General features: G+C 43.5%; 1 pseudogene; it reads right to left on the bottom strand.

Annotated features, from left to right (window-relative positions):
• Positions 1–4,073: 4,073 nt before the first annotated feature.
• LOC147446869 (uncharacterized) lies at positions 4,074–4,770 on the bottom strand (annotated as a pseudogene).
• Between the last annotated feature and the right edge of the window lie 5,809 nt (positions 4,771–10,579).

Here is a 10,579-nt window from a genome sequence, read left to right as displayed (position 1 = left end):
AACGAGTTTATCACAACTCAGGTGTACCAAAAGAGTACCTCTTGTCACTTTCCATGAAAGTAACTTGCTGACATAACTCATTAGCCCATTTTAAGTCCTTGACTTGATCTTAATTTTCATCGTCAATAAACAACCCCACTCTAACCAGTGTTCAAGGTTGATAACCTGAGTTATACATGAAGAGACTACCTAGTCGCAACATGCGTTAGCTGATAGTAAGTAAACTCCAAAAAGAGCATTAAATGCTTATGAATTTGATTGTTTGGTGCTAATGTACGCACTTTGCATATCCTTTAGCCCAAGATTACACTTTGTAATCTATCAATCCCCTTGGATACTGACAGTACTGAGGTGTGTTTCCCCCATGGTTTACAGATAGTCTTCCCAGACGACTGCTAAACGGGAAATCACAATAGCGTATAACATTGTTGAGGAATCAACAAGGTGCAAAATAACCATCTTGGGTAACTGACAAAATCCACAAACACTCAAACCGAGCCATGACCTCTATTGGTGATTAGTAGATTCAAAGTAATCTCATAGAGATAGTGCACATGGAGTGCTAAATGCTTCATAAGCAACAACGTGAGGAATATGCATGCCGTTCCAAGTCAGTCTTTCCTAAACACTAGGGCCCATAACACCTAGTGTGCATGCATTTAGCAAAAACTAACCCGAACCTGTATATCCATAATGATCCTTGCCAATCCTTATGGCAAATGTGATGCGCCTAGCACACATTAAAGAGGAATGTAAATAGTTCTAAACTAAATACTTTCATTTGCAAGCTTTGGTGAAATGTCTGAACCAGAATAGAAGGTGAAACAATGATCCCTTCTATGTACAGACAATGAAACTTTTTCATTTCCTATATGTATAAACAACCATCTGTAATGTTGTTTAGGAGCACTTGTACCTTAACAAGCCATTCTAAGTATCCGACAATTTTTGGCCACCGAAATTGTTCCTGATACGTCGTGCTAGAAATGGTCTAGAAAACAGATGTGACCAGCACCTAAGGACTTTGTCGTGACACATATTTGAAATAGTGGGCGCCAGTGTCAGTCCTAAAGACTCATATCCTCCACATGTGGAATATGTCTCATGTAAGAATGTCTAAAAAAGAACATTCTTCAAGTACAAGATGTACTTGTGTGTGGAGGTAACTCTAAACACTCGTGACAAGAGTGAGAGGGACCCTCATTCATTGCTCCACACTGGCTAAACCGAACTCCTTGAGTTCCTAAACCATGTTGTATCCCATGTGACAACATGTGCCAGATTGAACCCTACAAGTAGGTTCGTAACAGCATAAGGCAAAAAAATAGATTGGACACTTAGCCCAAAATACTTTGTGCCGACATGCCCTTGGCATGGCTCTGTAACCTTCAAGCGTACTTATACGTCTTGTAAAACCAAGCAAAGCATACTAAAAATGGAATAACACCAAATCCATAGATGCGTACGTGGAGATTTGAACGTAATGTTCACTTACTCGTATTCAAACGGAGAGGAGCACATCTCCTAGCTGGAAAAACAAACAGCATTGCACTGGGAACCATGGGTGTTGCCCTCGCAATCCAACCCCTTTGGTTAAAATCTACATAGTCAAACCCTTTGGTAAGACCCTTTGTAGAACCTGCTCAACTAGCAGATAACGGTAACCAACATAGTCAACCGTGTACACATTAATTGGAATCAACTTAAAAAGTGTGTCTGGTACCGCGTGGTAGATTGCGGAATTCTTTCCTTGAAAGTATAACTGGGAGAGATCAACGGTGATCCTCAATACAGATCAAACTGTGATCCTTAATGCCTATGGGGTGATGTAGCAACCACCCGCCGGGTCTTACCTCAAAACACTATGTCCATAGACACTCTATAGTGCTATAGAGAGAGGAGAAGATCCACACAAGTGAACTGCCGAGCGCTTATGGACAGCCATGCTCTCTCAACTGCTTAATGCATCTATACTCTGTGGTAGAGATCAGTTGATGTGAGAAAGTCGATTCGAGTGTTGCACCAAAACATGTTGTGCTTACAGAACACCCCAAAAGATCTGGAATGGCGAGACTCTTGCTTGGCCATTAACAGCAATGGGGACTTCACTGAGTAGATCTGTTGAAGATGAAGAACAGTCACCCAAGAAATGTAAGCATTGGGATCTTACCCTAGGTCTGACAATGGCTCTTAGCTTGTGTGGCTCATAGCCCTTATGCCAATAACAAATTAGTATTCAATCGAGGAACCAATAAAGACGAATTGGAGTGGCGTCTTAGCCACTTATTAGCTGAGAGTTAGAGCACCTTGGCTCAGGCTGACTCACGAGAAAAACATGTAGCAAAATATTCTTAAAAGTTTTCATTATTATTCCAGAGAAATAAGAAAGAGAGAAAAGAAGAGCATGCTGGGCTGAGGAACTTTCCTTGAACGACTATGACATGCATAGTTGAATGCCATGCTCTTGTGCATCTGATGCCAAACGTGCAGCTTATCCTATAAGCATGCCATGGTTTTCTGTTATGATTCTCTCATTGAGAGAGGTAATAGGAAAACACAAACAAGTCACAAAGTGACCCATTTACCGTATATGTGGTTATGACAACCCAAAACTCATGGTAAACAATCCAGAACTTATCTTGTCCTTGACAAAGTATCTGGTGTTATAGCGGAAGCATGTTTCCTGAGGTGGTAGAATTGATTCTACCTAGCTAGCATGCCGTGCATACATAATCTTAGGCCCTTGGCAAAAGTGATGGCCTCAAACGTAAGAGCCCAAACCAGAAGTGCCTTGCACAACCTGCATTGGTAGTGGGACATCATACCGCGATATCACCACACCTAAAATGGGAGCAAACTGTTGGTCATACCAGTTCCCCAAACTTGCATGCCAATACCCTTGATTCCAGGTCAATGGGCAGTAACGCGGCACAAGGGAGAAGCCTTGCTTTGTGTAAAACTTCCAAAGCACTTTGCTTTGAACAATGACAGTAATTGCCAGGGAAAGTGTAAACATGGAAAAAACAAGAAAAACTTAAACTTGGCTAACCTGGTTGTTGCTGTAACTAGTTGTCCCGAGATTTTGTAGGAGGAAACTTGCTCACAGATGGCTCATAGCCATATGTGGCTGTCGGATAGATGGCTCATCGCCATATCTGATGTCTCATAGATGGTTGATAGCCATATTTGCTTTGCAAGTGGGAGTTGGCGTGTACACAACTACGCTCTCTTGCGCCATATATGCCCGTCGGGCATGAAATGAAATAACTTGCAAGCATATTGCCAAATCGTTCCCAATTTTGTATGCTCCTAGCATAGACCAAACGTGGGGAAGCTCAATGCAAGATGTAGAAATTGAAGCCTTGCTTCATATAACTATGTCTAGCCTCATTGCCAACAAATGCTATTGATGACATATGCCATAGCAAAGAGAATCAACCTTGTCGATCATGTACAAAAAATTGACCTTGTCAAGCAATTTCAATTGAAAGTGGTTAGCTCTGGGCTAGCATCTTGGTCGGCTTCTAAAATCAGTGACAAGAGGTCGGCCATGCCGAGCTCTGTGCACCCTTCATGAAGCCGAGCCACAGGGTGTGCCGATCTTCGTGAGATTCCATGGGCATCAAAAGTGAATTGTTGATGATACGTGCAGCAAATCAGGGTTGCAAGTACTCAAGCCATGCTTGAGCCATGTTGGCATGTGAAACATTGATTCGATGCCAACAAAATGGTAATGCTTAAAACAACTGTCACAAGCCGTGCTTGTGCTGGGAGTGTCTAAATTGCACTCATATATGTTGCAGGCAAAGTATATGAGGCTTGTCATGCTTGTTCTAACCACAGAAGCACCTTGTGCATGGCATGTGTGTAAACAATAGTTGTTACCAGCCTTTCTTGTGGATGCGAGGCCAAAATACTTACTCGTCTAGTGCATGCAAAGATTACACAGCATGTGTGAAAAACTTTGGCAAACAAAAACCAAATCTATGCATACCTTGCCTGTGAAGGTCAAAGAGTTACATCAGTTGTCGTCGCACTTGCTTTCTTGGTTGGTTGCATGCAACCATAATCACCTAACCTCGCTTTTGTGTTGACGGGTAGCCCTTTCGATTGCCATGGTGAAAAGCCCCATGAGTCTGTTGCCTCGATTGTAAAGAATGCCCGTCGTATAAACGGTGTGTGCTTTCCTGAGCAAAACGCCGAGGGTGGAATTCCGAGGTCGAATACAATTGTCTGCAGATATATGCAAAAAATTATGCTTGAAAAACGGCCCATACAGCCTTGCCGATGCCATGTCTTAGTCGCAGCCCTGGCCGATTTCGAGAAGGAGACAGTGTCTGGCCCTAGTTGGTGTGGCGGGGCCCTTGGGGTGGCCCGTGGGCACCCTAGGGCGCCCACCAATGTAAAAAGAAAGTAAAAAGAAGACGTTTTTGGGTGATGGCAGCAGCTGCCGCCTGCGCAAGCCAAAAACCTTCCATGGGGATGCGCTACAGGCGCTGGCTGGCCAAGAGACTGTGTTGACATCGCTTCCTTGGCCCAGGGAGATTCTCTAGAGACCATGCATGGCCAATTTGATTCAGGTTGCCGACACACCCTCGTCCATGCTAGGGTTGTTGCCCACGGTTCTCTGTGCTGAGAAATCTCGCCATTCCCGGTTGAAGATGAGAGAGAGATAAAAGCCAAAGAGCCATGACTTCCTTTGATTTCCCTCTCTGCCATGGCCTTCTTGCAACATGACCTTGCCATGCATCCATGAAAGGACTCTGCCATGCTGCTCCTTCTTCGCAGAAAGGAGGGCGAGCTTCCATGAACTGCAAAGAGAGAGAGAGAGAGAGAGAGAGAGAGAGAGAGAGAGAGAGAGAGAGAGAGAGAGAGAGAGAGAGATATCGATAGAGAGAACGAAGATCCATGGCCTCCATGCCTCTTTCTTCCTCCCCCTTCTCGTCTGAGCTCTGATACCAGTGTAAGGACAGGGGAACTGACATGCTAATCTCCACCCAGCCATGCCCTATATAGACCCCTGGACTTCTAAATATAGGGACCCCCTTGACTGCATGTCCGTCCTGGCCCTTGGCCCTGGTCCTGGCCCTTGGCCCAGACCCGTGTCCTGACATTATGGTTGCTGCATTCACCTTCTTGAGGTTTACACACACTCGTAGTTTTCCATTCTTTTTGGGAACTCCCACAATGGGTGACACCCAATCTGTATGTTCGATTTCATAGATGAATTCAGCTCCCATTAGTTTATCAATCTCTTATTTGATTCGTTTAGAAAATGTGTCATTATATGTATAAGGACGTTGTTTGCTCGGTTTTGCATCCGATTTTAAAGGAATTGTATGTTGGCATATCAATGGATCAACTCCTTTGAGGTCTTTATAGGACCAAGAGAAGACATCTTTATACTTCTTGAGAAGTTGTGTTAGTTGTGCTTCCTCCTCAGGCTCTAAATCGTTAGCTATATAGACCGGCTGAGGCTTTTCACCTGGTTCTGCGAGGTCTATCTTTTTTTCCTTTTCAGGCCCATCGTAGGATTCTTGGTTGGTTCTTTCCCTAACTGGTGATGTCATGATGATTTTTCTGTCCTAGATAGTAAATTTCCGATAGTGTGATGGTACATTCATGTTCCCCATTTACGACTCCCCTTTACCATCACTATCTTCTTCCGTAGTCCATATCTCTCTCAAAGACCGTTTCAGTTCTTGGTATTTCTGTTTACGCTCCAGTTTGGTCCACTCTTGGTCCTTTGTTATTTCTTTTTTTGAATTTTGAGATTTTTGTGATTTTGTTTTGGTTTTAGCTTTTCATACCTGTTTTATTTCCTCTCGCGTTCGTTCTATTCGATTTTTTGAGAATTTTCCTGATCTTTGATCTTTTACACAATCCTCTGCTCTTACAAGCATCAAATATTGATTTTTACCTTTTATCCTGTGCATCAGGTTCTCTCTTGCTTTGTTTTCTACTCGTTTCCTCCTATAGCGTTCTTGGCGTCTAGGATGTTGATTAGCAAAATCATAAAACTTGATATTCTCGGCTTCATTTCCACGCTCACTTGAGGTGTCTGAACACTCATTATCTGCATCGTCATTTACTTCAAAATGTTCAGAGGAGTTGTAAAACTCTTCTTGTTCCGGTGGTTCTACCGTCTCCTTTTCTGGTATAACGCTTACCATGTAATAGGGTAACACATCATAGCCATCCTTATCAAAAAAATTTGTTGTTGGACTGTCGGTAATGGTACAGACATCCAATGTTGCCAGTATGTGTTCCCATTCTAGAGGTTCCAAGGAATTTTCAGGGACAGGTTCCGGAATATACTCCTTGTCCTCAATTGCTCTTTCTAAGACGCATTCCTCTCTTCTTAAGCTTCCACAATGTGAAGCTCCGCACATCCATAGATCTTTTGGTTGCCCTAACCATGCTGGTAGTTCTGATCCTGCTACTGTAGCCAAATCAAACTCTTCCACCGGTGTTTGGTTCACATCCTTGTAACTATGGTCTTTCAGGTGTATTTTAGTCGTCGTTTCGCCATGTCTGAGGTATATGTGGCCATAACCCCAATCTTGGACCATCTTCAATTGTCGCATGAATGGTTGTCCCAAGATTATCTCATAATTTTTCTTTTTGTCGAAATCGACTATTGCAAATATATGCTCATACTCGATTCCGCATGAAGTGAAAATCACTTTTTCTAGGAGTCCCAACGGCTTCTCCATGAACCCATCTTCCAATTGCAGTTTCATTCTGGTAGCTCTCAAATCTGGTTTTCCCCATTTTTTTCAGATTTCTTTGGTGGCGATAGAAACTCCTGCTCCACTGTCAAGAATAGCTTTGGAAACTACTCCTTGGAATTCTACTGGTAGCGTAGTGTTTCCGTCTTATCCCTCACAATATTCTCCAACCTTATTCAATGGTACTGGCCTAGTGTTTAGTTGAGGTCTGTCCAACTCTCTGATTCCTTCTTGTAGCTTCATGGTGGGGTCTTTTACTCCAAATTTTTCTAGGCATTTTCCTACTATGGTCCACATGTTTGTACTTAACCTTAGGAGTTTTGCTAACGTGATTGTGCATGCCACCGGAGTGGATAACAACTCAATCAATCCTTGAGAATCCATCACCTTGTTAGAAGAAAGTCTTTGAGATGGGATTGCTCTCACTTCCGACTTAGCTTCGTACTCTCCTAGGTAAGAGGGTAAAGTTCTCAAAGAGTCTGGTTGGCTGCTAATTGATCCTTGATCTCCCCCTTGTGAATGTATCTCAAAGTTCATTTGCGACGTTGCCTCAAATTCTTCAATAGGAGGTAAGATCACATTCTTTTCTTTTCTTGCACTATTCAGGTGGTTACTCATCCTATTAGCCTCGTTGGCCTCACGGATTTGCTTCCACAGATCATCTAGACCTTTACAGTCCTTACCCATTTCTGCCAATATTTTAGGCTAGAACCCGTCACTTGCCCCATCGGTGGTATTTGGCACTATGATAGGCTCTCCTCTGGACTCATAGTCATTAGTGAGTCTTTCCTTTGTTTCCTCATGTTTCTCTAATGTTGGTTGGATAGGGGTTGGAGCTGGTGCTTCATGACACTTTTCCGGTTTACCTAGCGGGTCTTTCATCAATGATTGAGCCGTCTCAATCATCTTTTTACACATATCCAACCTCTGTTTTTCTATTTCTGCATATGGATAAATCATCCACCTTTGCTCTTGGGTTTGGTTCTTTTTAAGTCGAGCTTCATAAGCTTTTAGAAGCGCATCCAACTGCTCGTTTACCTTGTCTGCCAATATAGATCCTCCTGATCCTACATTTTTGGGCTCTGCTATTTCCTTGGGTGCTATGACTGTTGTGGTGTGTGAGCTTAAGCTAGCTAGATCCTCTAACCGCTCCAATCTGTTCTTTTATATGTTTCAACTCCTCGGATAGGGCTGTTTGCTCTCGTTCCTTCGTGGCCTTCCTACGCGCCTTTCTAGCTTTCCAAGTGCTTCTTTGATTTTTCGTTTCTGAACTTTGGGCATCGGTTTTTGGTTCTTCAACTATGGGTTCGTTCGTCCTTCTTTGGGATTGGGCCCATGTTACCGCCTGAATAGGTATGATTGTTTCATTTTCCGATCCTCCACTGGAAGGTACTGTTTCCAACATGTTCAACGTGGTTTTTGCTCCTTTGTTCGGGTTTTTAGGGCAATCGGGAATTAAATGAGTAATTCCACATTCTGGGCAATACGCATTGACTCTAATGATTTCATCATGAGGACAATCTCTCAGCCAATGGTCTCCACCACACTTGTAAGAGGGTCCCTTGGGTTGTTGAGGTGCTCCTTGAGCCCCTCTTTGTTGGTAAGCATGTCTCTGTCTGCCCATGCCTCCATTGGCTATGAACATCAGTGTTCGTTCATCTAGGTTATATCTTCCTTCTCCTGCAGCCTGTGCAGCAGTTGGTGGTCCTTGATTCCCTATCATACTCCATGGTTCTGGCGTCAAGGGTTCTTCCTGTGGATAATAGACAGGGTTTTCCGCATATCCATTGGGATCTTCATAATACGCATGCATAGGCACCATAGTATTTTCCTATGATTCAGTTACTGTTGGTGTGTATCTTATACCAACTGGTCGTAATCCTAGTAGGGGTGGTTGTTGCCCCAACATCAGTTGTGGTCTTTCTACACCTACAGGTCCTGGTAAGTTGCCTGCTTGATATCTAGGAATCCATGGAGCTTGAGGGGAAGCTACTGGAGCTTGGGGAGCGTAAGGTCTCTCTCTCACGTATCCCTTGTTATAATAGCATTCCTCGGTCCCATGGTTTGTCCATTTTTATTCAATAGCACACCACTTGGGCTATTTAGCCTGGGGTTTGGTGTACAAGTTGATCTTTTTTAGCACTTCATCTACAAGCTGCTCCTGGTTTACCGCTACTTCTCCTTTCGGTGCTGTCTTGGAAGACTTGCTTCCACTTTGCTGTGAAGACGAATCGTCATCAAGGTCCTTGAACTCCCCTTCTTTGTAGACCGCACAATTGTCCACAAGGTACAGAGCCTCCTTGGTCAAATCATTCAGCGTCGTGCTCCTTTTCATATGTAAGTCTTTCTGGAGATCTGCATTTCTTAGTCCTTGGATGAATATCAGCATAAGTCTGGACTGAGTTGGCATTTCTTCAACAGGACAGAACTTAACATATCTTTTTAGTCTTAGGATTGCCTTTCGTACAGATTCTCTATCTTTCTTTTTGAATTTATGGATTTGTGAGACGGTATTATGAGCTATTCCCCTTTGAGAGAATTACTCAATAAACTCGTCAAACACTTCCTCCATCGACTCAAAGTCTCTACGCTCTACAGAGTCAAACCAGGTGGCAGCATCATCTTCTAGGGTTAGTCCAAACCCTGCAAATTGGGTGGGAAAATCTAACACCTCTCTGTCTCTAATTACACACACAAAGGCTGCTACATGATCTCTTGGGTCTCTGCTTCCTGTGTATTTCTTGTTTACCCATTTTTGCACTTGGAAAGGTCTAATTTTGCGATGGTCTACAAACCTCATCATTGGATCACCCCGTCCTAGTCGATACACCTCCTCAGGCCTTCTGTAATAGGCTGGTTCCTCTCCTAATGGTGCTCCTAAGCCATAATTTCTAACGGTTCTCGCTGGAGGTGGTTCTTCTCTACGAACTCATTCTATGGGTGGTCCTCCAGGCTCTGTCGACCCTTGTGTCTTTGGCTTACTCTCTGCTTGATACCTTGAATAGAGTGGTGGTTCTTGCAAATCCCTGAGCCCTCGTGCGGCTTGATAACCATCTCGGTTTCGGTCTGGTTCCATTGTTGCACTGTGTCAAAGCCATGCCTGCAACGATGGCTGGTTTTCTGGTTGGTCTTGGTTGTTGGATGCTTGCGGTCGGGTGGAATGTGAGGTAGTTTCATGCTCATCTGAAAAAGGATTTGTTGACTTGCTTGGGGTGTCGGCGGCTCTTGGCACTTCCTCAGGGGCATATGCTGATGCTCTTGGACCTGTTGCTCTCTCTACTTCCTCTAGGAGAATACGTTGGTATTCTCGCCCGTATCTATCAAGAAAAACTATACCCTTCCCCGTAGCAGTTTCATAAGAGAATAAGTAAAGAACCTTGTCTTTGCTTAATTCGTTTACGTATGGTTCTTTGCTGCGAAAGTAAGCGACTATACCCTCGCTTTCATGTTTGTAGATTCCCACGTTATCATTATAAGTTGGAACCCTGGTTGTTTTCTTATCATACATAAAAATAGCTCCGGGTCGATCAATGTTTGGTGGCGGTTCTTGAGTTTCTGAAACAACATTTTCCCTTTCGCCACATTATCTCCATATCTGTTGTAATCTTCAGGGTTAATGACTATTAAATAGTGGTTCCCCTTTTCGTCTCGGAATCTATCTCCATCATCATACACTCGGATTATCTCCAATCTTTGACCTAGCCTCTCTTTGATACAAATGCACTTGCATCCTCGATAGTCACAATAGACTAGGGCTCCCCTCGAGTTTGTTCCCTCTAAGAAGATCACCGTGAGCTTGGAATCATTCAAAGGATTTAGGGAGGTGTTTCCTCCTCGCATAGGTCCAT

The sequence above is a fragment of the Adiantum capillus-veneris genome, chromosome 11, assembly GCF_014529385.1.
Source record: "Adiantum capillus-veneris isolate H3 chromosome 11, ASM1452938v2, whole genome shotgun sequence".
Taxonomy (NCBI): Eukaryota; Viridiplantae; Streptophyta; class Polypodiopsida; order Polypodiales; family Pteridaceae; genus Adiantum; species Adiantum capillus-veneris.
This window is presented reverse-complemented; position numbering and strand designations above follow the sequence as displayed.